Raw genomic sequence first — 27,953 nt, forward strand, 5'->3', positions numbered from 1 at the left:
GTACAATGAGAAAAATCCCAGTGAGCCAATTCTGCAGTCAGCACATCCCACTGAACTCAATAGACTCATTTGTAAATATTTTCATGAACTTCATGCATGACAAAAGAAGTGGCATACCTTTCCTTGGACCTGAAAATGCAAGTGAGGGCAGGAGAATGCTTTGACTCACTTTAGTCTTTTCTTTCAGTCATATTAATGTTTGGAAGAGGGCTTTGGGTCCACACATTCTCCATCCTAGATATTACCAGCCCTATTCTCACCTATCTATATTCACTATGCCTGCAATAGGGAACCAACACATCTACAATTCTATCTGTATACTACACGCCACATCACTTTATGAGAGGTGGCTCATCTAGGTTAGAGACTAACCACATGCCTTCATGTAAAATCTAAATAAAGTTGTATCAAGGCTTTTGTAAAATCGGTTCTAAGCTAGTGGAAAATGGTCTCCTACCATATTTCCTCCCATTGAATGAACAAGTAGTATAGTTATTAAACTGTAGCCAAATATTGTAGCTAAAGATGGGGATATTTCCCCCACAGATGGACATAATGAGGGTCTGGCCTCCTGGGGCTGGACTGCCCACTCACACTGTTGCTGCCGCGGGCTCCACACTCCTTTCCCATCACTCGAGCTCATGGTCGATTAGCCACTCCTGGCAGGAGGCAGGATGACAAGCCTCTCTGCCACGTTGAGGAGTGGCTCACAGATTGGGCAATCTGGAGCGACAGGAAGGAAGTGCAGGGCCCACAGCAGCAGCATACAGGGAGTGGACAGTCCAGCCCCAGGGGGCCAGACCCTCATTATGTCCATCTGTGGGGATGGACATAATATGAATAACGAATACCCCCATGTCTAATTGTAGCCATTGCTTCCTGTGGTGTAACAGGCTGCTTGTCCAGGTAAATATCTCTGTTTGAAGGGTATGATGTCTTACTATCACCGCACTGCTGTACTTTAATGCCATATTTTGAAGGTTTACTTGGCATATACGCAGGTATGGACATTAGGCATGTGCCACTCAGTTATTGAACTCCAGTTCCCAGATTTTTCCAAGCATTCCCTAGGCAGAATTTTGGGAGTTACAATCCACAGACCTAGACATCTACAGACACCTGTATTACACTAACTTGAGTGAGCAGGTAAAGGTAAAGGTTCCCCTTGACAATTTTTGTCCAGTCGTGTCCAACTCTAGGGCGCAGTGCTCATCCCCGTTTCCAAGCCATAGAGCCAGTGTTTGTCCAAAGACAATCTTCCGTGGTCACATGGCCAGTGGGACTTAGACACGGAACGCTGTTACCTTCCCACCAAGGTGGTCCCTATTTATCTACTCGCATTTGCATGCTTTTGAACTGTTAGGTTGGCGGGAGCTGGGACAAGCAACGGGAGCTCACTCCGTCATGTGGATTCGATCTTACAGCTGAAGATCTACAGACCTTACAGCACAGAGGCTTCTGTGGTTTAACCTGCAGTGCCACCACATCCCTACTTGGGCGAGCACCTAGCTATAAAGTCATAGTTCTTTGGGGGAACACCCTCTATAGAACTTAAAAGGTAGGAAGACTGTGCTACCCAGGAAGCACTGTGGCAGCTTCCTTTTTTGCACATTAACAACAGGAAGCAAGGGCAGATCTAGGCCACACAGCCTCCGAGTTAAGCCCAGGTCTAGATGAGGATGTCTAGGCATCTATATCTGTGGGCTGGGCCTGTCAGAATTCTGCACAAAGAATTCTTGGAAAATTCTGGAAGTAAGAATCTCCCTCCACCCCCCACCAAAAAAAAGGGTACATGTTTCATGGCCATTCATCTCTGAATTCAAGCAGTGGTTAGATCCATCAGTGATAGTCAGGTTGTCAATGACGGCATAACACTTTTGTTTCCTTGTTGAACAGAAAGTCCCTTGTACAAAGCCAAATCAGGCTCATTATTGCTCTGAGGTGGTAGTGCTCTGAGACTGGATACCACAGGTCTTCCAAGGCTTCATGCTGTCCATGATACACCCCCACTAGGAGCAATAAGCCAACATATGCTTTTAGTTCCCTGATGTCAAAGGCCTTCCACCATTTGACTTTGGTAACGTTCCTTTTGTTACATGGCCTGGACTCATACTGTGCCTGTATATTTGTTTCACAAAATAAAAGGTAAAGAATGCTTCCTGTGAAGATCAATTCAAAGGCTTCGAGCTCTGATTCTTTGTTTGAACCTTTCTTTGGCCTTGTTTTTTTTTCTGAATTATGTCGCAAGGTGCTGTCTGCTCTTCTCATTCCAACCCTGCCTCATATGACATGAGTACAAAACTTCACTCTTCCCAGGCAAAACCAGATATGTACTTCCAAATAATTTGGAAATCCATACAAACACATTGCCAGGATTTATATCTCCAGTGAAGGCTTTCTCCCAAGGAATCCTTATTGCCGACTTTTCTCTACATGGACTACAAAGCAACTGATTGCTTATTTTAGACTTCCTCAACAGAACACTTCTCTGTCTTAGCAAGCAAGGGCTGCTTAGTGTGGTGAGCCACAACTAGAGCAGGCCCACAGAATCAAAGGCATGTAAGAGGAGTTGGCTCCCCAAGTCCCCACTGATTCAATGGACGTACTTTCGTTCTGATTTACTAAATTAAGCAACACAATTTCAGCCAATGGGATATTTCTGCAGGTAGTGTATTTTCAGCTCCAGATGTCTTCCAGTTGTACTCTTTCTATTTTCATAGCAGGGTTAGTTCTCATCTGAGCACCAGTTTCTCTGAATCATGTTTTGAGCACCAAGCAGCATGGAGCATTTTGGCCAAATGTAACAGATTTTCTTCCCCCAACCAGTTTCTTGTCTATTAATCATCATCATGAATTCAGCCAAACAGAGTGGAGATCCATCCACCTCATGAAGAAAAATGTAGAAGACAAGTTGTTGAATCTTGGGGAACAGTTCCCAACTCCTCACACAACAATGCCAGCTAACGTCATTTCATTCCTTACTTTGCAAGTGTAATTGGCCAAGTTTTTCTCTTCATATGAATGCTGGTTACATGACTGTGCATTTTCTAGCACCAGGAAACCTAAAATGCAAACTATGATGGCACTCCACATTTTGTTTTAGCTCTACCTTATAGGTAGCCATGTAAAGCAGTCAGGTACCTTGTGGTCCTCCAGATGTTGTTGCAGTACAATTTCATCAGCCCCACTCAGCTGATGAGCATTGCAATCCAGCAACATTTGGAAGGATGCAAGTTGCCAAATGCTGGTGTAAGATCACATTATTTAACAGCTGGTCTTGCCCTTCAATTTTGTCTGAGGGAGCCGTTGAAAAGAATCTCTTTGCTTGCTGCCTTCTTTAGGCTCATAGTACAGTTCGCCTCCTCATGTTTAAGTTCCACAGCACATGAATTACTGCACAAAGTCACAACCTATTTCTTGGTTCTACCAAATGCTCCCCCGGATTTTTATTATTTATTTTTAAACTTTAGGACATTGCTTTCTATTCTGTTTACATTTTTCTAGCTAACACAACTCCACCCTGTTTACTTGGTTTCTCATAGAACTTTTGTTTAGCCCAAAGCATCATGCTAAGTGGAAATCCTAGTGGGAGGCAAACAATTGCAAAACAAGACCAATTAATGGAAAGCAGACCATCTTTACAGATTAGTCTGCATAAAGCACCAAGAAAAGAATAAGCTTCTTTGCTAATGCTGACTTTTTAGCCCTTAATGTGCCTCATGAATGTTTAACTAATGTTACACATGAGGTTTTCTTACATCACCATAGAAATCTAGTTCCTAGCTTATTGTCCATCACTAAATGCTCCCTATGTTGAGGCTTATACAGTATATAACCCTTCACTTTCCAAACACCTGTCTTCTACAGACAATTTATATATCTCATAAAATGTCAGTATGAACAATAGTATATTCGAAAACAGAGAATGGAGTTGTCAAGTTAGCTTTTTGGAGTTTTTTCTGTCCACAGTTCATGGAACAATAATAAAATGGCATATTTATTTGGCTTCTAAATGAAACATTTTTGGAGCACATAGCATGAGGCAACAATTGTTTTTGATCATTATCTTTAGAACTATAAATTTAAACGTAGTGTATAAAATTGAACATTCCCATGATTTACTCACACAATGTCCAAGGTGTCTGAATTGATTCAGGACAGGATCATCTTGGCAGCAGATGGAACACTGAAACAACAGTTAATTTCATCATATTCATATATATATTTGCCAATTTTATTTATATCATCAAAGTCATACACAGATAATAGAAACAGAATATGAGGGAGAAATTATTTCATTTTCTGTTTTGCAAATATGTAAAGGTATTACATCTGGCCCTAGAAAGATTTGGGTTTTCAAAAGAAAAGGTCAAGTTAATCAGAAAGAGTCGCTCCAAAGGACAGATAACAATCTTCTAAATTTGCTTATTTGTACTCTGGAATAGCTTAAAGACATATACACAGAAGTCTTAATCAAGCATCCCTCTTCCATTTTTACCCATCTAGTGCCATCTAGTGTTTCCAGGTTGTTACTGAAAATGTTAAACCCGTGGGCCAATCTACCCCTTTATTATACAGGCCAGGCAGAGAAATAGTGATTTAAAATGTTCAAAAGGAAATGCTGCTGAACTGGAGAGTTTAACAGCACCTGAAAAGTCACATCTGTAGAATTTAAACAGGAGTCTGTGGCATATGGTTGTGGTGAGATACATAATTGGAGCCAGTCAGAAATAAAGACCAAGCTAAACTTTGCATATCATCCATCATTAGAAGCTGACATTCATTAGTATTCCAGAGATGCAATACAGGCAGACTTCTATGACTGATCAAGCATACTAGCAAATGAAACCATGTGCACATTTAGAACACCAGTGACAGAAGAAAGGAAATTCATCCACAAACTATGGGATAACTGAAAAGCTATTGTGACAATCAGACATTTTCAAAATTTAAGGAACTCCCATTTCTATTGATGGGCTAATATGTATAGTTCTATAGTGTTTTGCAAAATCTAAAACCCATCTGGGAATAAAAAAACAGGTAGGGGGCATATCAAAAGCAATCACAGGGCTGGGTCACACACTCGCTCAGACATTTATCCTCCTGGTTGTGTGACAGAGAAGTGTGGTGACATTCAAAAGGCAAAGATTTTCATGTGGAAACTGTACATGTTACATTTTTAAGTCAAATTCTCTCTCCTCCAGATTAACAGTAAAATCAGGCTAGTGGTAGGGAAAGTCCGTGGTCAAAGAAAGGAGATACCACAACCTGAATTAGGCACCACGAGTTGCTGGTAGCTGATGACACTACCTGGAAGCACACACAAAGAATCCATGCTACTCTTCAGTTTATTCTCTTTCAAAATGTTTTGCTACTGCAGTTTCTGAGAAACAACACACTGCGCAGAAACAAAAACATATCCAAAACAACAACACAGAAAAGAACAATAAAAAATTTGATTCTTTTTTTTAAAAAATACTTTACAAAATTGCAGTTAGGACAGAGGACAGCAGTAGCCATTCAACCCATGTCAATCAAAAGTTTTCAAAGGCATTCTAATTGTTATTTAAATCCTTAAGCAGCTGAAGCAATTCAGAAGAGAGCAGATTTGGGACCCAAATCCCATAGCCTAGAATGTGGCAAGTGCTAGGACAGTGGTAAACAAGCCCCAGATCTGCATTTGAGCTAAAGCTGGCTGTGGTTGATGCTCTTCAAAGCAACACCCTACCTTGTTATTTTAAAAAGAGAGAGATCAACAACAAAAGAATGAGGAGGTGGGTGGCCGGATGGGCATGTACCTGGCCCTAGAGCAGTGGTTCCCAACCTGGGGTACGTGCACCCACAGTGGTATGAACCAGGATATTTAGGAGTGTGCAAAAAAAAAGTGAACAATGGTGGGATAAGGCACATACATAAACAGCATAAGACAGCATAAGATACAAATCAAAACATGTGAAATTATGATGCATGGTGGAATGGGTTTTCTTTATTTTTAAACCTCGAGAAAAGCCCTGTTCCTTGCTTTGGTATTTTGGCAAATCCCTTTAAAATGTGTTGTAAACACGCTATTGCAGTGTACACTCATCAGCGTGACCCTCCGAGGCTCAGTTTTCACTCTCCTCTGCTTCACAAATATTCAAGTGCTATTGTAGCAGTAGCAGTATATATGTAAGGAGGTGCCTCTTGCAATTACTTGAATTCATTGTATCTTTTGAGTTTTAAACATAAATATATATGCACTGTCTGTTCACCTTATTATTCCATTGCTTTTTAATCCCAATATTACAAATTTTAAATAACAGCAACCATATTAATTGCAAACCTTTTGCTAATATGAAGGGTACAATTTATGGGAAGGGGCTGCCGAGCAGTATGCAAGAGGAAAAAATGTTGGGAACCACTGTCCTGGAACATTTAAAATGCACTATTCTTTCTGAAGCAAAATAAATTTAACAAGAGGGCAGAAGACCAGCTACATTTATTCATTTGGTTTCACAGTATTTTTTTTTTAATCGGGGTGATAAATTGTTATTTGTCATGCCTAAATATGCCAGGAACACAGAAGCCACTGTGAAGTATGGAATGGTGGAGGAGAGAAGTGTTAGCTGTGTAGTTTACAGCTGAAGAAGAGATCATGGTGATCCACAATGTTCTCTCCTTCAACCTTAAGAGGATCTAAAATTCCTAGCTATACCAATGGTGCTCAGAGCCTGGAAATAGCACATTTGATTTAATACATTAACATTAAAATTGTTGCTCAACAAGCACACAGTTGTTCCTTATGTGTTCAATAAGCAAACTAATGTATTGAATCTTTTTCGAATAACCTTTGGGAAATATATTGCATTAACTTGTTTTAGAGAATAATTGTGCCCTTCAAAAATGTTTCTAGGTGATTTGTCCCTTTTGGGGCCAGGAAACAGCTGGGAAGGTACATGATCCATACCACATCATTCTCTCCCCAGGGTGGAGGCGCACATTTCTTTCAGCATGCAATGAATGCATGAGCATTTCCATAGGAGTTGAGCCTTTCCACGAGGAATTGGGCCAGTCATTCTTTCTATCTGTGTCTCTCAGCTTTCCCTCTCATATGTGTATGTATCTAAAGAGTCTTCTTTCTGATTTAGCACTCAGATATGTGTAGCTGGTCTTCAACTTTTTAAACATTTCTTTTTGCAATACATAGCCATACAGATATATAGCCATGCACAGTACCAACATCAGGTTGGGAGGGAGGGGTCTTAACCCTTATGACAATTTCCTACTCAAATCTTGAGGTTTATTTTTGTTGATGTTGGCCACAAGGGAATACATACGGGCATAAAACAAACAAACAAAAAAAAGGAAGTCTTCACCTGAAATCATAATGAAAGTCCACTAAAATTTGGGATAGACACTACTGGATTGTCTGAATGAATGATCTGACTTGGTAGACTGTACCAAATATAAAGAAGTCTTTATGTTTACATACAGGCATCAAGTGGTCTTTCCCTAACCACTGAAAATGATTGCAGACAGTTGCTAATTTATGTCAACAAATGGAACTAATCAACTGTACAAAATAGTTTTGACAGGAAATGTACTATCACTGAAATGCAGCTTTAAAATATATCCCTGCATCCCTGCTTCATCTGTTACAATGTTTAGTCTTTGGCACCTCTAGAGAATTATCTGGGCCATTACAAATAAACAAAAGAGAATATTATGCATTCTGTTCTTTTTCTCTGAAACAAAAATATTGGTATTTATGATAAGGTGAAGGAAGCCTAATCCCAAATCAACGCTTCTGAAAATATCATACAATATAAAGAAATCAAAAGATCTAACAATCACACACAGTCAGTCTGCAAGATCCAAATCATAGTTTGAAAATAATCAAACAGATGTACTGTGGGTTAATGCCAGCAGGGCACAGTGCTCCTAATCACTCAAGAAAGCAGTCCTGACCATAAACTGGAGGGGAAAGCAGGGAGAAAATAAACACTGAAAAACTAACCCAGTCCACAGTAAAATATTTTCCCTGACAATTTCCTGCTCCTGCTCAGTAACATGGTCAGTACAAACCCAATGCACCTTCATTATGAATTATAGAAACCAACGTATTTCCATTGCTTCATTTACAGAATTAAAAAATCACTTAAACATATAAGCAGAAAGCATCTAATCCTAAACCCATTTTTGTTCCCTTTTCCCTGCCTAATGGGCTACAGGAGTAGGAGAGACAGATCAGGAACCAGACATAACTGCATAGATTCCAACTATGTGCCATTCACCCTTCCAAACCATGAGACTTGACTTCCACCATTCTCTCCTCAGTCTACAACCCTTTGCAGCATAGCCCCAAAGTCTCCCAGTCCACAAGAGCAGAACTTCAGGCAATGTGTGGTCTGCAGAGAGAAAGGGGAGAGGAGAAATCTCATTCCTTAAACTGAATGCTTCCCTTCATGAGGGGAAACCATTATATCTGTCTATCATCATGTACTTGTGAACTTACTAAATAGAATTAAAACAACAATGTGATAATTGCAGGCAGCAGTGTAAATGTAGTGGCAAAAAAGAGTTGATTGATTGATTGACTGACTGATCGATCGATTGATTGGGGCGAAATTACCCCTCTTTTCTCCTTAAAATGGAACTGAGGCAGCTTACATCATTACAAGATAATATTTAAAAGCGAAAAACAGTAAGTATACAAATGTTAAAAAGAATCAAACAAATATGAAAATAAAAATGATAAACAAAATCAACACCAGAAATGCAAGTCTCAAAAGACTAGGCTACATGAACAGAGTTGTAATAGCATCATTCAGATTTCATCTGGAGTACTGTGCCCACTTGAAGGACCCTGACAGGTGAGAAAGTCTCCAGAAGAGGGTGACCAAGACTACATTGTGTTGATCACATGAGCTTTGGCTCATGTAGGAGGTTATATGCATGCACCAATGGGAGCTTTTGGGAGGCGGAGCCAGAGGAACTAGAAGGGAGGGATGAGGCAGAGAAGGAGAGTTTAGTCAGTTTGTCAGGGACAGTCAGAGATGAGAGTCTGAAGTAAAAAGTTAGTCTATGGGAGTTAGAGAGAGTGGTAGAGTGAGGAGTTAAGGGAAGCAGTTAAGAGTGTGGAACGTATAGAGAGTTAAGAGTGAAACAAGTAATTACAAAACTACTGAATACTTTAAAGTCTTTGAAGAACCTGTTTATGTGAACTGTAACCAATAAACCTGTTTTGTTCAACCTTACACTCAGCATGGACCTCAATCTTTCTAATTAAACATTGTTGATGGAGATCAACTGGAGGCAGCATAAAAGGAGAACGTGTCGTGGACCTCAGGCTAGTGAAATAATTTGGGGACCTGTGAGGGTCACGCCACATATGTCTTCTGAGGAACAACTGAGGGAGCTGGGTATGTTTGGACTAAAGGAGAGAACAATGAGAGATTTACATGTTTCCATATTTCTCAAGGGCTGTTATATGAAAGATGATGCAAGTACTGTATTTTTCTGTGTATAAGGTGATACTTTTATCTAAAATCTTTAGACTAAAAATTTGGGGTTGTCTTATACACAGAAGTAAGGGGGAAAGGGATCAAAGTGTTGCAGGATTGCAGCCGTTTGATCCTGCAGTCCTTTCATCACTGGTTTCGCCATCCACTTCCTAAGCCCCGCAGGGAAAGCAGCAATGAAAGGGCTGCAAGATGGAAGGGCTGCAATCCTGCATCTATTTATTTTATTTTATTTTATTGGATTTCTACCCCTCCCATCTAGACCAAAGGCCTACTCTGGGCAGCATTACAAATTTAAAAACAGTTAAACCAATAAACATGCACTATAAGTCCAAGATCGTAAGGTGTGAATTTAAGATACAGTAGGAAGGAAAGCCTGCCCAAATAGCCAGATCTTGAGTTTGCTTCTGAAGACTACTGCTGAGAAGGCCCGGCTCCTCGTTCTTTCCTTCCGGACCTCCCTCGGCGTTAGGCCCGTCAGCCGCCCGGCCTGGCTGGAACAAGTGACTCTGGCAGAACTGGGTGGGAGAAGGTGCTCTGCCAGATATCGAGGTCCTAAACCATTTAGGACTTTATACGTAATCGTAAGAACTTTGAAATCAACAAGGAAATGAATGGGCAGCCAATGCAAGGTGGCCAGCGTGGGGGAAATATGTTGATACCTTTTCACCCTTGTAAGAAGTCTGACCACTGCATTTTGTACCATCTGTAGCTTTCACGTCAGTCTCAAAGGCAGCCCCACATAGAGTACATTAATCTTGAAACTACGAGAACATGGACCAAAGTGGTGAGTACCCCCACATCAAGATAGGGACACAGCCAAAAGGTGGAAATGTGTGGAATGGACCACTGACAACACCTGGGTCTCCATGGTGAGTGCCGGGTCCAGATGTACACCCAAACTGCAAACCTCACTCTTGGTGGTAAATAATCGCCCCCAAAATGAAAGGGAGTTTCCCAGACCACTGATGTCTGGGTCACCCACCTGAAGGACCTCCGTCTTGCCCAGATTCAGCATCCCTTTTATCACTGCCTTCCCCCTCCACTTCTGCAGCCCTTTGATCCTGCTTTCACAGGGCTTAGGTAATGGAAGGGGAAAGCAGTGATCAAATTTTCTAATTTGTGGTTAGAAAAGTGGGGATTGTCTTATACAGCGGGTCATCTTATACATGGAAAAATACGGTATATGTTCTGCAGCTTCAGTAGATTCAGATTACAGAAAAAGGAGGTTTTCACTAAACATTAGGAAGATCTTGATGAAACAGGTAACAGCTGGAAATATTTAAGCAGAGATCTGGCCATCTGACAGGGATCTAATAGATATAGTTTCTTGCATGAGTCATGGGTTTGTACTATATGACCCTATATATTCCCACCCTAAAAATATGTATGTATGTATGTATGTATGTATGTATGTATGTATGTATGTATGTATGTATGTATGTATGTTTCTGCGTATATATTCTGCTATATATATTCCCACCTTAAAAATCTACATTTTTGAGAGAATTGTCTAGAAGAAAGTTTTTTAAAGTTACACACCATCCCTGGGGTTGATACCTGAGAGTAGCACAAAATTCAGATATTTGTACAGCATTGATGGAATGGCATTTGTTTTATTAGTAGAACTGTTCTGTTTCAAATACTATAGGACAACAACAACAAAGCCCGTGTTCATTCTGTATAACTTTTAATTTTAAGATAACATAAATATTTTATTCCTCAAGTACCAGAATACTTGATGTTTAGTTCCTTGAGAAATTCTGGTAACCTCAGAACTTTGCAGACATTGTAATTAAGTATAATAGCTGTGTAGGGAAGAGGCAACAACAGTATCTGTGCCAGCCTATGCATGTTCCTAAAACAGTGAGAACCCTACTCATACACAAAGCTTGGAAGATTTGCTTTTTGGCACTATAATTTCCTGACTCCCTCGGGCAATATAGCTAGTGGCCACACTAAGAAATATTGAATTCTCATCCAAAACAAGGAACTTTTGCAAGATACACTCCTACATATGATGGCATGTTGCTGTATGTGCTTATCTGTTTGAAACCAGATTTTGTTGTTTAGTCGTTGTCGTGTCCGACTCTTCATGACCACATGGACCAGAGCACACCAGGCTCTCCTATCTTCCACTGCCTCCCAGAGTTTGCTCAAATTCATGTTGGTCGCTCATCCTCTGTCATCCCCTTCTCCTCTTGCCTTCACACTTTCCCAACATCAGGGTCTTTCCCAGGGAGTCTTCTCTTCTCATGTGATAGCCAAAGTATTGGAGCCTCAGCTTCAGGATCTGTCCTTCCAGTGAGCAATCAGGGTTGATTTCCTTCAGAATGGATAGGTTTGTTCTCCTTGCAGTCCAGGGGACTCTCAAGAGTCTCCTCCAGCACCACAATTCAAAAGCATCAATTCTTCAGTGGTCAGCTTTCTTTATGGTCCAGCTCTCACTTCCATACATCGCTAATGGAAAAACTATGAGGACCTTTGTTGGCAAGGTGATGTCTGTGCTTTTTAAGATGCTGTCTAGGTTTGTCATCACTTTCCTCCCAAGAAGCAGGTGTCTTTTAATTTCGTGGCTGCTGTCACCATCTGCAGTGATCATGAAGCCCAAGAAGGTAAAATTTGTCACTGCCTCCATATCTTCCCCTTCTATTTGTCAGGAGGTGATGGGACCAGTGGCCGTGATCTTAGTTTTTTTGATGTTGAGCTTCAGACTATTTTTTCCACTCTCCTCTTTCACCCTCATTATGATGTTTTTTTAATTCCTCCTCACTTTCTGCTATCAGAGTCGTATCATCTGCATATCTGAGGTTGTTGATATTTCTTCTGGCAATCTTAATTCCGGCTTGGGATTCATCCAGTCCTGCCAGATTTAGGTGCATGTAACTGGACCTGTGGAAACACATTTTCATGATCACTTTATTTTCAGCACACCCTCCTCCAAATGCCAGAACATTGTGAAATGTCATTAAATGGGAAGCCAAATTACAGGAGGAGGGCAGGATCCACCTAAACCGGATGGATATACTTTCAGCGAGCCAAGTTGATCTCATGGAAGGTGCTTCAGCCACCTTTCCATGGTTCTTACCTACTAATATAGTCTCCCAAACCACAGGAACCTGAGGGACTTACACAGGGGGAAAGGGTGAAGAATCCCCTTCCACCAGCCCAGATGCATAAAGCTAAATCTGGATATAACCCATTGTACCCATCTAGAATATAGGAAAAGGCAGAATTGTGTCCTCTCTTGTTCTGAAATACACATTTATTCTGGGCAAATAAAGGTCAGTAATGTTTGGTTTTTTTGCATGGAAATGATTTGGAAGTAAAAGCCCTAACTCCGAAACTTTGGCTAACCCCTCAAGCCTCCTTAATGTTTTTCTTTTCAAAGAGTTTTCCCACCATTCCTTCCGGATGACCAACATAATTCATAGCCAGATTAAACTTTTTTTTAAAATGGGATTGTCTTTGTTCCACTATAACCACATAAGTTTGGAGAATCTCAAATAAACAGACATGTGAGAAGCTTCGGTAAAGTTTCAAGCAACTATGCTAATTATCATTCTTTTGGAAAAAATATGTATATAGATTTGTTTTTCTCGAAGTTCATTCTTCTCTTATAACCTGGAGAGTTTCAGTTTTCCCTTGCTGAAAGGACAGATATGAAGATTCTCTGAATTCCTACCTTAGGATATAATTAGCCTTTATACTTTTTTTTTCTTTTAAACCTCCTTTGGTAAACACAAAGTTGCACACACACACATACAAAAACCAGAAATTGTCTATCAAGAACAAATAGAATCAGCATCCTGAGATTTTCTGGGAGCAGAAACGTAGCCCTGATATAGATTTCAGTCTTCATGAGGCTCAGTTTAATCTCAGTGGATAGCTCAGTAAGTTAGATATCTGGCTACAGAGCGAGAGGTTGGAAGTTCACTCTGCATCCCAGAAGAGCTGTATAATCCCAGGATGCCCCCAGAAAAAGGGAATGGTAAATCACCTCTGAGTAATCTTTACCTAGAAAAACCTGAAAAGATTCACTGTAAATTAGAATTTCCTTAATGGCACACAATTATTATTATTAATTCAGTTTACCATCAACTGTTGATAGAGTGGTCAGTCATGAGAGATCTGAAAAGTTGCACCTGCTGAAATCCCTTCTTGTACACAATAGTTAAAAATACAGATCTCCTGTTCTCTTTTTATTATGACCACCCTGTCTGCAACCTTGTGAATTTTGGGTGTCTTCTCAATTCTGTTCAGTAGTATATATTGTATATCAGTAGTTCTCAACTTCTTGACCCATACTCCCTTTTGATAAACATAAACATCTTATGCCCCCTTTCAAACCTTACTCCATAATTTTATTCAAAATTTGAAACATTGAAACCAAAACCAAGTCAAAACATATGTAACTTTGAGGGAATTATGTTCATTTTTAATGGTGCATTAAATTGTTTACTAAGAAACAGGCATAATTATTTTTCCATGTTTTCTTTTTTTTTTAAATTATAGTACACTATCGAATACTTTTTTTCCAAACCATACTTGCCCCAACTTCAAACCCAATGTTCTGTGTTGTATCTTACATCCCTATTACAAGTCATTTTACACCCACTGATTAAATTTTAAGAAGAATCTTTATTTATCTCTAAAGAAAAAAAAGAAAATAGGTAATACATGACAGGATTAATACTCAGACAGTAACCAGCAGCCTTAGTGTTCATATGCAAAGACTGTAAAAACTGATGGGATAAATCAGTGGTTTACTTGGGTTACTCAGGCGTTTTTGGACTGCAACTCCCAGAAGCCTTCACCACCAGCTGTGCTGGCTGGGGTTTCTGGGAGTTGCAGTTCAAAAACACTGGATTAACCCAAAGTTAAGAACCACTGGGATAAATGACCAAAAAACAAAAATAAAACTGATCTTTGTATAGATACATTTCTTTTCACTTAATCATACTAAGGGACTATCTTCTGAAGATATGCATGGCATGTTGGGAAACCAATAGATACAAGGTCTATGCTCATGAACACAGGAATGTGAAACTTCTAACAATGGGTGAGGTTACGTTTTTAAATATTTTAATAACTGGTAATTTGTGGCTTAACCTTTCCAATAAAGCTGTATACCAGATTGTTGTTTAGCCAAGAATTCATACGAAGACCACCTAGGGTCTTATACCTGAGCACACTGTGGACCAAAAAAAGTGGTGATTACATTTTTGTGCAGTGGGGCTTCAGTGTCTCCAATAAAAATAGATAACAGTAATGACTTTTTCTTCTTTGCTTTTTCCTCTTTACTGCAATTATGCTGTGTATTTGGTACCAGAAATATCATGGTTCATTTCAACTATATGTTGGAAATTTTAGTCCTGTCTTAGCTGAAGCACAGAGATGCCAGACTGACTAGCAGGGCAGTGGTGCCATTAGTGGCACAGAATGTGATTACATGGTGGGATTGTATTGTGGGATTTTCTCCACATAGAAAACAGGTGACTTTGAAGTATTTTTTGTTGACAGCATGACATAAAGAGTGAATTGAAGTCCTTTTTGCTCCAAAAGTGGCTTTTTTCTCTCTGCTGTTGGAGCACTTCTACATTTTTATAGCCAAAATGATTCAAATAGTTTTCCCCATATAGCTAGCCGATACAGTGGACCCTTGACTTACAGACGGCTTGACTTACAGACTTTTTGAGTTACAGACTTCTCTGGCTGCAAAATTTAGGTTTGACTTGCAGACTGAGATTTGACAAACCAGAAAAAAACCAAAATGGAACAAAAACGGCCTGTTATGGGATTAATCGGTTTTCAATGCACTGTAGGTCAATGGAGACTTGACTTACAGACTTTTTGACTTGAGAACCGCCTTCCAGTACAGATTAAGTTCTCAAGTCAAGACCCCACTGTACGTTCTTGTAAAATGTCTCTCTCTCTCTCTCTCTCTCTCTCTCTCTCTCTCTTTCTCTTTCCCTTAGGGTTTGCTGTCCAACTACTACATTTCTGAAACATTTTTCTACAGAAAGAGCAAACATCTTCATACACACACAAAGCAGTGCTTTGACAAAGCACCTTTCCCCTCACTTCTCACCTCTCAAGGGAGGACAAAGAGCTTGAGTGTGAATGTACAAACATTATGCACACATAAGCAGTGCCAGCATTCACCTCTCTCTGCAAAGTTTCTCCTTCCCCATTCACTTCTCTATTTTAAAACAGCTTCCCTCTGGTGGTCTGTCCTGTTATTTTTAACAACTTCAGGGATGCTCCCACCAGCAAATTAAGATATGGAAATGAATGACTAAGAGGAAGGAAAGTCTTCTTAAGGCAGTTCCTTTGAACTGTGCCACTTACAACCACTTCAAATGGAACTGCAACTAAAAGGCTTTTTTCCTCCTCTGCTTCTGTGGCCAGTTATATTGGAGAGAACTGAATGCCCAAGTGTGACTTCACAGTGCAAGAATATGAGTTAATTTGCATTTCATTTGCTGTGTATTTGCAGCTATACTTTATGTGTGTTTTCTCTGACTAGGGTCTGCTACTCAAAGGAGTAGCAGACCAAATACAAGATCACTAAATATGAGGAAGTGTTATCTACATCCCATGCTATTTTTGAGCTAATCAGCTTACCCCAAAGCTTCTCAACATGACATAGAGCTGAGAATTTTGGCCCAGATGCAATCCAGTTTAGTCCTACTGATTGCAGAGTTTCATCATCTAACAACTGACCTTCATTCTACTTGGTAGTACCAGCTGAGTGACTCTAACAGACTGACTCTACTCAGACTGGAATACAGTATAATACACATGCAGACACTTCCTGAACTGAGGCTTTCTAAGCAGATATCATTTCCTGGTGCCTGAGGTGGGGATTAGATGCCTTTGGACCACTCTGCACTCTAATTGGCTACAGGAGGCTTGGAGAGTTCCCATATCTAATCTAGCACACATGTGCCTTTGTCTAATAGCTCACAGGCCAGAGCACCAACAGTAGCCTTGCACATTAGTGACACAAGCCATTCTCTATCTCTCCACATTCTCTATCTCTCCACATTTGGCAGAACAACCAGAAGGATCCAATAAGGGCAAGGATATCTTCACACACAATAACTAAATGTGTGTGAGAGAATATTCCTTTTTGAACCAAAGTCCCAATACAAGAATGTACACAGTTTAGGTTATTTCTGTATGAAAAATTGGGAGACCCTATTTTTTTCCAGTTTGTATATGTAACCTTTTTTACTTTGTTTTCTACACTTCTAAAGTAACTTAGGGACAAATGACACAGTAAATTGAGAGACAAAATTTTATGAATTATCCATATGCAGATTTATGCAAGCAACAGGAGCTATAGGGTACACCTTGTATAAGGCAGAGTAGGGCAACAGAACTGAAATAAATAAAGGAAAAACTAAGAGACAAGACTGAGAAGCAACTCAGAAACAGAACTACAGTAAGAGCAAGTTAGAGCCAGGGCTATAACCAGGGCAGGGCAACTGGGCCTTTATCTCACAGTGCCAAATTCAAAGAGTGTACCTCTTCCTCAGATTTCCAAGACTGGCCCTACATTGTTGTCTACCACCATAGGGAAAAAATGGCAGTAGACCAAGCCTCCAGGGCAAACCAACTTTCAGGAGTGCAATGTGGCAAATAGCTCAGGCCTCTGAGGGAGAACAGAGAGAAGGTGGCTGGTGTACCAAGCTTCATTGAATCACTGAAGGGCAAATCTATCCAATTTGGAGGAGAAAGTCAGTTCCTTAATATATGTGCTAAGCTAAACGACAGACCTGAAAGAGAGAGGGGGGCACTTTTTGATTTGTTTTTAAAGTGTTGGTAGAACTGCTGATTCCCTGTGGAAGTGGAGAAATGTTGGCAAGGTGTTCAATACTCTAACTTATTCTTGTATTATTTTAATGTCATGAATTACAAAGTTAATTTGAGGGGTGCTCTTTTTCACTGCTAACGTATAGGAACAGAAAATCCTTTCATATATTCCTTCCACTCCAAGAAGAACAAATAGCCATCCTGGTGGGGGTGGGAGGGAGGGGGGTAGCATTCTGCTCCTTACCCCCCAGGATTTTCACTTTTACCCCATTTGGGGTAATTTACCCCTGTGCACTAAATGGTCTATGCCAAGGTAAGAGTTGGACTTTAGTGATTCAATAAGAACACAAGGTAGCCATGCACAACTACAAAGGCATTCAGTTCAAATTCCAGGAGCCTGCAAGAGCTGAAGCAGGCAAAAATGCTGTAGAGCCTCATTTTGCTACCCAGATTTCTCTTATGTGAAAGAAATTGCCTTAACATGCTTGCTAGAAAGAGATATCATAGCTGTTTCCTCTTTACCTATGAACAGGGGCAGACCTTGCCGCACAGACCTGCCACTGGAGTTGCACAGGCTCTGTGTGGAAGCTCAGAATTCATGAAGCTCAGAACCCAATATTCCTGGCAAAACACTTGTTGACACAGTCATTTTAAATCTCCACCACCACCCTGTTCGGTTCTTTAATGGCTGGTTTTGTGTGCTAGCCCTTGCAGGACTAGTTTGGCAGTGAGACCAGTACAGTACTTGGCCTTGCAGATATAGTAGGCCCACATTGTTTTAAAAAAACATTTTAAATTAGCCTTGTTTCGTGAAGCCTTTCCAAATTGGTTGGACATATTTTAAAACAAACTAATAATAATCAATAATAAGTAAATAATAAACAACAATTAATTACGTATATAGCAAATGGAGGGATTAAATAGTTTTACTTTAATACTGCAATTAATAATTACTAGGCTGTAATTTGATCTTCAGTTAGGTTTAATTACATAAGTTTGTAATTGAACAAGGAACTGATTAATTAAAATTAATTGAGGGAATGAATACATTAATAATTTAATTGAATAAATAAATTTAATTACAAGATATTACAGAGAATTAGTTTAGTTAAAATCACTGTGTAAATAAGTAATACACAGTTGTTAATAATAGCCGGGGAGAGGCACAAGACAAGAGGACATTAGAGGGGTTAGTGATAATGGACAAGGAGGAAGGGAAACCCAAAAGGCTGAAGGTAGACATTTATTTTTTTTTACCACAGAAGTTGATAGCAAATCCACAGAAATGGAGAGAGTTACAGTTTATGAGGAAGATGGGAAAGAGAAAGATATAGGGGAAAATACAAGGAGAGGATAGAGATGTTGGTGTTGAGAAGTCATACGGAATAAGAGCAAAACCCATTACAGTATATAGAACCTGCAGCCAGAAGAAGGGACAGTATTAATTTATCCCAAGAGTTTGGGGCCAGTGAAATTCGTCTATCATCCGAGAATTCCAGCTCTGGATAAGAAATCTCCAGAGGGAAATGGTCCCGGCACCTATGCTGTGGGACTATTTGTGCCGTATGCAGCAGAGGGAACCGACGGAACACGAGAAACACGAGAAAACATAAAACATATTGTTAAAAGAAGATAAAGTTGAAAAGCTTTTAATGTTGTTGTGGGACTGTTCTCTCCCTCAGTTATCTTTGAAAGAAACTGTTATGTTAAATAAAGAAGGACTCAATAGTTATGTTAATAAAAATGTTTTTAATGAAACTCTTAATTTGTCGTTTCATCTGTAAGAAGAGGCACTGCCAAAAGTTATGATTGAACCTTGTCACAGTGACCCAGCCAGGCTCTATATAAGTGACAGGACTGATAGCGGACACCTTGCTAGAACGACTGCCCTGTATCAGAATCCCTGAGTAGGAGTGGGGCAAGCTAATCACTAAAGAGTTTTTAAGAAAGGCTCTAGGATGCCGGCGTTTGGGGAGCGTAAGGCATGTTTTGCCCAAAACCTTATATCTGCACACAGCATGAAGGTTGCAGTCGAGAAAAGACAGCCAAAGTAGCACAGGAAGGAGAGTGTGGGTCTCACCATTGGAAGTGCTAACAAAGGAGGTACAAGGTAATTTTAGATCAATACATCACCTGTCCTATCCCGTGGGTGAGTCTGTTAATGACACTGTCCCTGAGGAACTTCCTGAGGGGAGACTTAGATGCAGAGTGGGATGTAGCTGCGGCCCATTATTGGGATGTTTATCCTTTATGGTGAAAGGAATACGGGAAGGTGTAAAGTTATACTAGATACATTTTGTTCAACAGCAGAAGAGTTAGGTGTACCTCTGGTTAAGGACAATCAGAGGCACCAACCACGTCCCTGATGCTCTTGGGCATGGAAGTGGACATGGTACAGCAAGTGTCTAGGCTGCTAGACGTCATGTTGACCGACCTTAAGTTCAGAGTAGCCTCGATGTTGCAATGGAGGAAAGTATCCCTGAGGGAGCTTCAGGAGATGGTAGGACATTTACATTTTGATTGTAAGGTTGGGGCACCGGGGTGTGCCTTTCTGCGTGGCTTTGCAAGGTGAAAGGGCTCCATCGCCCATTTTACATAACTAGAGTTGCATATGGTATGAGAGAAGATTTGAAGGTTTGGGGTTAGTTCTTAGCTGAGTGCACTGACATTTCCTTTTGGAGAGGAGACAAGACAATTAAGGCCGAATCTCAGGTCCAGTCGGACGCTGCAGGCTCCTTGAGGTTCGGCATTTACAGTGCGCAGGCAAATGGCCAGTGGAATTGGCACCACACAGGAATCACCAGAGACTTGACAATTCCGAATTCTTCCCAATAGTTGGTGCATTATGTCTTTGGGCAGAGGAATGGGCAAACTCTGTTGTACATTTTGGGGGACAATCTGGCGGTGGTTTGTGTAATTAATAACTACACATGAATGCAAAGTGGGTTATGACACTGGTGCAGGCTGCACACTTACCAGGTGTAGATAATAGCTTAGCTGATGCATTACCACGTCATCAGATCGAGTGGTCAAGGAAGTTAGATCCAGGAGTCAACATGGAGATTCTTCTCCCAGAGATTTGAAAAATTGGCGTGATGATGCGAAAGGACAATAGGCCTGGCCTGGCACCAGGAACTCGAACAGGGTACTCGGCAGTGAGTATAAATTTCTGGAGTTTAGGAATGTAGTTGATTTAGAACCAGTGTGGCCTGCCCCAGTGGAGCATCTTCAACAGCCATGGGGTATCTAAACAGGAAGGGTATGGTGCCAGGATCTATACAGGGTAGGTTATTGGCACCGGGACCATTAGAAAGAATTGGTAAGCAGTGATAGGCTCTCTGTTGGAATGACTATACAGTCGCTTTATTCAGGGTAGTGTCATTATTAACTTTTGACGCCCTTGGGATTAGCGAAGTGCTGCCACTGGAAAGGAAGATAAAATCAGAGTAGTTATGTAATGGCAGGATGTTAGGGTAGTCAATGGGATGGTGCAGATTTCCATCTGCCGATCCAAGGCTCCCCTGATGTCTAGATGGGGGCTCAGTTTGTTTTATCTTGCAGAAACCATAATGATGATGAGAAGGAAACACACCATGATCATTTGCTGCAGCTATGTTTTCTGGGCAGCTCACTATGCTGCCACATCCCCATGGGGAGCAGTCTCGGACTTGGTGCTAGAGCCCTTATCGAATGGAAAGGACACGCAGGATGCTGCAAGGCCAAGCTTGCCGTACGGCTGCATTTGCTCAACATCCCCCAGATGTGTTGGATAATACACTTGGGCGGTAACAACCAGACCAGAAGCTGCGGAAAGGCCTGATCCTTGATGCGATTCATGACATCACATGGTTGAGGGTTAAGTACCCTGCCATGGACATTATATGGTCAATGATCATCCCTCAGCCGGCATGGAGGGATGTGAGGCAATTTTTGGCTTGTGAGCACTGCATGAAAGAGTGTTAGTAGGGTGGTCTGCAGAGCTGTCTGCAGTGGCCTGGATTGGTGCTTCGTCACCAGAGGATCCACGGATAGGCCTGAGTTTTCCAATCAGTGATGGCACGGTAACCTGCAATGAGCAGTATATGGCCGATGATCATCCCTCAGCTGGCATGATGGGATGTGAGCCATTTTTGGGCCCGCTAACACTGCATGAAGGAGTGTTAGCTGGGAAGTCTGCAGAGCTATCTGCAGTGGCCCGGATCGGTGATTGGTCACCAGAGGATCCATGGATAGGCCTGAGTTTTCCAATCGATGAAGGCACCGTATCATGCTATGAACACTGTATGACCAACAACCATCTCTCAGCTGGTATGGAGGGATGTGAGGCATTTTTGGCTCACTAATGCTGTGTGAAGTAGTGTTAGCAGAGTAGTCTGCTGAGCTGATTGCAGCAGCCTTGGATCAGTGATTGGTCACCAGAGGATCCACATGAACAGGCCTGTTTTTTCTGGAACGATAGTGTACATCCATCCGAACAAGGTTTGGATGTCTTCCTGGAAAACATCAAGGGGGGTCTGCTGCTGGAGCTTGGAGAGCTTGATGGTGGGCATGGGACTTAACTTAGCTAGTCCCTATGCAGTGGCAAGTAGTGCAGACTAAACGGGTATTTTGGTGAGTCCCATAGCAATATCAAGTAATTATAGCTCATCTGAAATCCCAGCACTGTAGATCGTGCAATTACAGTGCTTCGGGGGGAAAGATGCACTGGGGACACACCCAGACCAACAGTAAACAGGCAGAGGGTGGATTAAGGTCCAGGGGGTGGTCCAGTTTTGGCCAGGTGAGTTTATCGTGGTCTTCATGGCTGTGAAAATTTGGGCCAGGGACTGGCCCAGTTGTTTGTTTGTTAGACCCATGTGTTCAAACATGAGTCCGCACTACAGCAGGACCCCCTTTGCCAAAGGATTGGCAACACTGATTGTTTTAAATAAAGTGTGGCCCGTGTTTAATCCATAATTCTGTCTCGCATCTTTATTTCTGGATAAGGGGGCAAAGACTCTCTGCTCTTTTCTAACAAAGATACGTAAATGCAAACTTCACATTGGACCCAAAATGTTGTTGGTTTCAGGAAGAGGACTGTATTTTAAAAAACAGTCAAAGTCTGTGGCCTGTCCTCTTCTCAGAAAACATAGCGGCCATTTAGGGTGAAGCAATAAGCCCTATTTGAATATCTGCAAGTTTTTTCCCATTCCACTGTAAAACAGCATGCAGATTGCATGGCCTTAACAACAAGCCCATCCCCTCCTGAGAAGATATCATATTAGAGTATTTTAGTTGGCCTGTGACCACAACATGGATTTTTGGATTTGTCTTATGTGGCCAATGTGGCTACCCCCTAAATGTGATTATGCTAGATTTCCTAGGTAACTTTCTTCTCCAAAGTATGTTGAATTTAATAGCAGCACAGCCTCTATTCCTAAAAGGCTGAACATTTATATCTTGCTAAGAACCACTCAAGATTCAGGCTACAACTTGAAAGCCACTTATCTGGGAGTAAGTTCATGGACACCAATGTGATTTACTTCTCCAATAGGTGACCTAACATCACACATAACATTACATTGTCACCTGCCCTCTAGTTGCTGCCATGACATAGTCTTCCATGTTCTGTTTTCTCTGTCACAGTCACATATCATACATATATAGAAATTCTGTACAATTTGAATGTATGTTAATCCACTCTATGTGAAGATAATATACATAGTTGTAACAGCCAACTTCCTTTGGTTGATTCCATTTTTAAATCCTCATGCTTCTTGGATTGTGAGTATGGGGTTTAATTATACATAGGTTACTAAGCTACCTTTGTACAGTACAGTCTTACACATACCTACTTAAAAGTTAATACCATTGAGTTTGATGGTATTTACTCCTATATAAGTAAGTGCAGGACTGCTGCTTAAGGCCCAAAAGGATAACAAAGGATTTTGGCATGAAAAACCCTATCTGTGTCCTGATCCAGCAACTGTAAGAGAGAGGGGACTCCCTAACATGCAAACCAAGAGTTAGCAGACTTCAGCTTGTAATATGTAAATAATTACAGAGCTAGAAGTTTTTGCACCAGACTAAAAGAAAGAAAAGTAATGAGGTATTTGATTGTCCATCATGTTCACTTCGTGTTCCAGCATTATTCTTTATAAAATAATGCATATCAAGCTGGAATGGCTGAACACTGACAGCTCTGACTGAATGCCTTTTAAAAAAAAAATCAGAGCCAGGAGTGCTATAATTGATGTTGTGTGAGGTGTTATGTGCTGGAAATGCCAAATTGGCCTTAGATTGCATCCTTTTTTCCAGTTTACACAGTCACTAATTTGCCAATCCTACTGGAGACATGAGGGTCTAATGGTGATGTTGACAATAAAATAGTCTAGTTAACACATCATGATTTATTTCCAACATCCTTGCATCTCAGAAATAGAATAGCTCTTTCAGTATCTGGATATGTTTTCATGGGCTTTTTACCAGCATAATTGGACTCTACACAATGAAACCACCATTTTGGATTATATAATTCTCCAATTAAAGCGGCTCCATACAATGACCATGCTTGAAAGCTGCAAGGAAAGAAAGCCACTGAGGCAGCTAAAGATCTCTTCAAGAAAACATAAATGGCTTTGTTTATGTCTGTCATAAGACAGCATTTATTTTAATATAGTTGTAATATCATCCCTAAAGAAATATAAGAATGGAGGTTTAAAAAACATGAAACAAGAAGACAACACTGTCAAGTTCATTGATATATGCTCAAGGTGGAAACCACTTCCTAGCCACTTGTGAGGGTCCAAGAAATACTCCATTATTGAAGCAAACCAGGTTAAGACTCCAAACTCTGCCTTTATAAGAAAATTTTCCATTAAGACAGAGGTGTGCAAAAAGTGTCCCTCCATATATTGTGGGTAAGCAATTCCCATTAGCCCTAGTCAACTTAACTAGTGATAAGGTATGCTGGCATTACAAAAATAACATATGCAAGGGAATATATTCCCTATTCTACACATTTAATTAAAGTGTTTTAACATATCTGCAAATACCCTTTTAAAAATTAAATAATTCAGTTATTTAATTTTATGCTGGCTACAGAAATATTCACTTAGGCATATACAACATATTATACACTCAAATGCCTATTTGAGTCTGGTTTGATATTTATTGAAATATTTTTGGTTCACCTCACTTTAATTGCAGAATTTTAATACTTGTTACCAAAATGTAACTTTGATATCACATCAGTTGGACTGAAATGTGTTCTGGCTTTCCTTTCACTCTTTTGTTTCTCTCAGAAAAAAGAAAATCTTCATTTAGGCTAGAACAAGGTGTCCACTTTCTGGGTTTTGAGCTTCTAGGGCTCAGTTTCCAAACTTTTCTTAGGAGGTTAAAAAATTTGTTATAGTTCTACTGAAGCAAATATATTTGCTTCAGTAGAACTATAACAAATTTCTTATATATTCATACCTTAGTATGTGGGCTGGTTATCTGGATTTACTGTGGGTTCCTATGAACATAATATTGTGGGAATATGACCTTTGACACATGTATTTCATTCAGTTTCCCAATAATTTCAATAAATGAGATTTCACTGTATCTCTCTTTTAATTAACTAGTTCAAGAGAATATGAGAGAAGATCCTCTCCTAGGTACACAGATCTCAAGTTGTTTTAAGACTCATAAACCAAAGACAACACCTTATCCTTGGTTTGGTAGTATATTGGCAGCCAGGTATCCTGTTCACAGGACACTGCTCCAGTAACTAGTCTAGCCATAGCTACAGTTTCCAAATCAAGGGCAGCCCCTCAAAAACACTATGCAGTAATCTAGCCTTAAGGTTACCAATAAATGAGTCACTGCAGCTCAACAATGATGGATTGAAGAATAACCCCAAATTATATTACCTGTTTCTTCAGAGTGTTTTACAATAGAGAACAGGTCATTCATTCATTTCCCAGCATAGGAACCACTCATCCAAAGGTCTTCCATCTGATCAGGTTTCTGTTTCAATTTATTGGCATATAAATATTGACATGGTTCTTATATGACTACACCCAATTCGGCTGTTAAAAAAGAAACATTATATAATCAGTATGCTGATACACCAAATCCATATCTCCTAGTGACTGCCCCCAACAGCTTCCGATAGACATTAAAGTGCACTCTGTGGCATCCCAAAATGCAGTTGTGGAGTGCCTACCTAGCACTCATGGGATACAGTACTACTTTTCAGAGTCAACCAAAAAGATAATATCTTCATTAGATCAGCTCTTACAACAAAAGAAACTATTCTTGTATCTGGGAGTAGGCATCAGTAAATAGCAGAAAAGATCTAAATATGTGCAAAGATTATGAGAAGATTGACTGGTGGTGTAACTGTCTATCATGAATACGAATAGACAGAAAGTTGGAAAGGTCTGATTTCCAGATGAAATTTGCCATTTCAGATGTTATGTGTAACAATAAAGCAAAGTCAGAATTCATGGTTTATGATACCCACACATCTGTATCTACATCTGTATCAGTTAACCTATTATTTTCAAAACCAGGTTATTCCAGCAGTGAATGACCACCCTTGCAGGAGGCCTCAGCTCCCCTACTACAGGTAGAATAAATAAACAGAATAGGCATAGCAGACACAGCAGCCCTACAATTTCTTTCATAAGGAATAATACACAGTAGGGAGCTATGCAGAAAGCTACTGTTCATCATAGACTATCAGGTTGCCAAGGCAATATCCTGCCAAAGAGGAAAATCTCATCAACAAAACAGGAGCACAGTTTGAGGAATTCCTGGGGAGCAGGCTAACAATCTCATGACTTTAAAAAGGCCACCACTTGGCTGCAACTAAATCTTATTAATTTAATTTGATTATCTATGATATATTCGTGCTTTTAGACAAGAACAATATTTCATTGTCAGCAGAATAGATTGCTACATTTCAGGACTATAATAACTGAACAGACTACTGCAATTTCCAAACTAGAATAGTTAAAATGGACTTTTAAAATGCTTAATCCATAGGCAGTTGATGACTTTCAAATATGGAGCCATCCTGGAAAATGCACAGATTTCAGGATGACAGCATTTTAATATGATGACCTTTCTTTCCCTTTCCCTTTAAAGCCTTTATATCATTAAGAAAGCATGTAGTGACGTTTAAAGCACATAGTATAGTGATTTGAGTTAAATGTGTTGGATTCCACTGAATCTACTTTAAGCTTACTTAATTTTAACATTAATATTAACATCGTTCATTCATGTTTATTCATCAGGTGTGCTGGCTGATGTTATAATCCTTCAGAGCTGAAGGAATGAATGACAAAAATGATGATAGGCCCATTGAGTCCACTCAGGGACATGATAGTAAGGGTCAAGGCACATATGATGATCTGATTTTTTTTGTTTGTTGGTTTGAAATGAACATGCCTCAGTGTGTGCGTTGTGTGGGGAAGGGACTTACTGAAACCCCCAAACTTCATTCCTTGACTCGCTCTTCCAGTTTTAACCAAATAATCTCCCTAAGTATATCTACATTGCCTTGTAGGGGGGGGGGAAAGACAGCAACTAAGGGATTCTACAAAGAAAGAGAGGATCAGGCATGCTCTGCTGTGCTCTGCTTTAAGCAGTGCTCTGTGGTTCACTGGAACAGCCATTCAACTACATCACCACAGTTTCTTCAACAAACTGGCTTTGTCTGGAAAAGATGAATTACTCTGATCATTAAGCATTAAACAAGAAATCAAAGGCTCAGTGGATTAAAAACAGGAGGTAAGTTTTTTTTTAGTCTATGTGGTTTTAATGGACTGGCAAGATCTTATTCCACAAAGAGGAGCTATTTGCTAGTTGGGATCCTTTGCTCTAGATCACACTGTATATGAACTGGTTGTAATTACTGGGGATGTCTGTGTTCAAACTAGCTGTACTGGAGAAATTTCACTAAATGGGGACCTTGTGTAACTGTGAAGACACAGATATGGGGGAATTAGCTAAAACAATTTTAAACATATTTCAGTAGAGAATATATACTGATATGATAGAGTATATACCTAGCATTTTCTTAGATAAGAATGTGACCTACATAAATTTCAGAAAATAAGATAAATCCTACTTAAAGTATTTATTTATTTTATTTATTTAAAATAGTTTTTTATTCTGTCTTTCTCCTACAAAAAGGACCCAAGGCAGATTACATCATTAAAAACGCAATATTAAAAGCTAAAAACAGTAAATTATTCAAATATTTTTTAAAAAATTTAATAACATTATATTTAAAAGGTTAGGTAAAAGCATTACTAAAAAGAGATTTAGAAGCAACAAAATGCAAACCATCCCATTTGAAAATCTCTCCTAGACAGTCAGTCACTAAGGAAAAGCCTGCCTGAAGAGAAAGGACTTCGCTCACAACCAGCTTAAATCCCACTGGTTTTAATGAGTCTGCTCTGGGTAGAATTATTTCTGCTTTTAGAGAAAAACAAGTTTAAAGATTTGACAAACTTCCAAGCATCCACAGGCCATTATAGAGTTTCTGTGCAAAACAGAAAAAGAAGCAAAATCCTAATGGATCCTGTGGTTGGACGGCCCTCTGATTGCAGTAGCGCTAACATCATTTTTACACTCACCAAGTTTTCATTTGTTTGTTGA

General features: G+C 40.1%; 1 long non-coding RNA gene across 1 annotated transcript in view; it reads left to right on the forward strand.

The window, feature by feature from the left end:
* Positions 1-838: 838 nt before the first annotated feature.
* The window catches only part of LOC144583235 (uncharacterized), a 58,168-nt gene continuing 31,053 nt past the window's right edge, over positions 839-27,953 (forward strand). The window contains exon 1 of the long non-coding RNA XR_013536929.1: positions 839-27,080. This is a non-coding gene — a long non-coding RNA (uncharacterized LOC144583235). The remainder of the gene's footprint in view (positions 27,081-27,953) is intronic.

Source organism: Pogona vitticeps, chromosome 5 (assembly GCF_051106095.1).
Source record: "Pogona vitticeps strain Pit_001003342236 chromosome 5, PviZW2.1, whole genome shotgun sequence".
Lineage (NCBI taxonomy): Eukaryota > Metazoa > Chordata > Lepidosauria > Squamata > Agamidae > Pogona > Pogona vitticeps.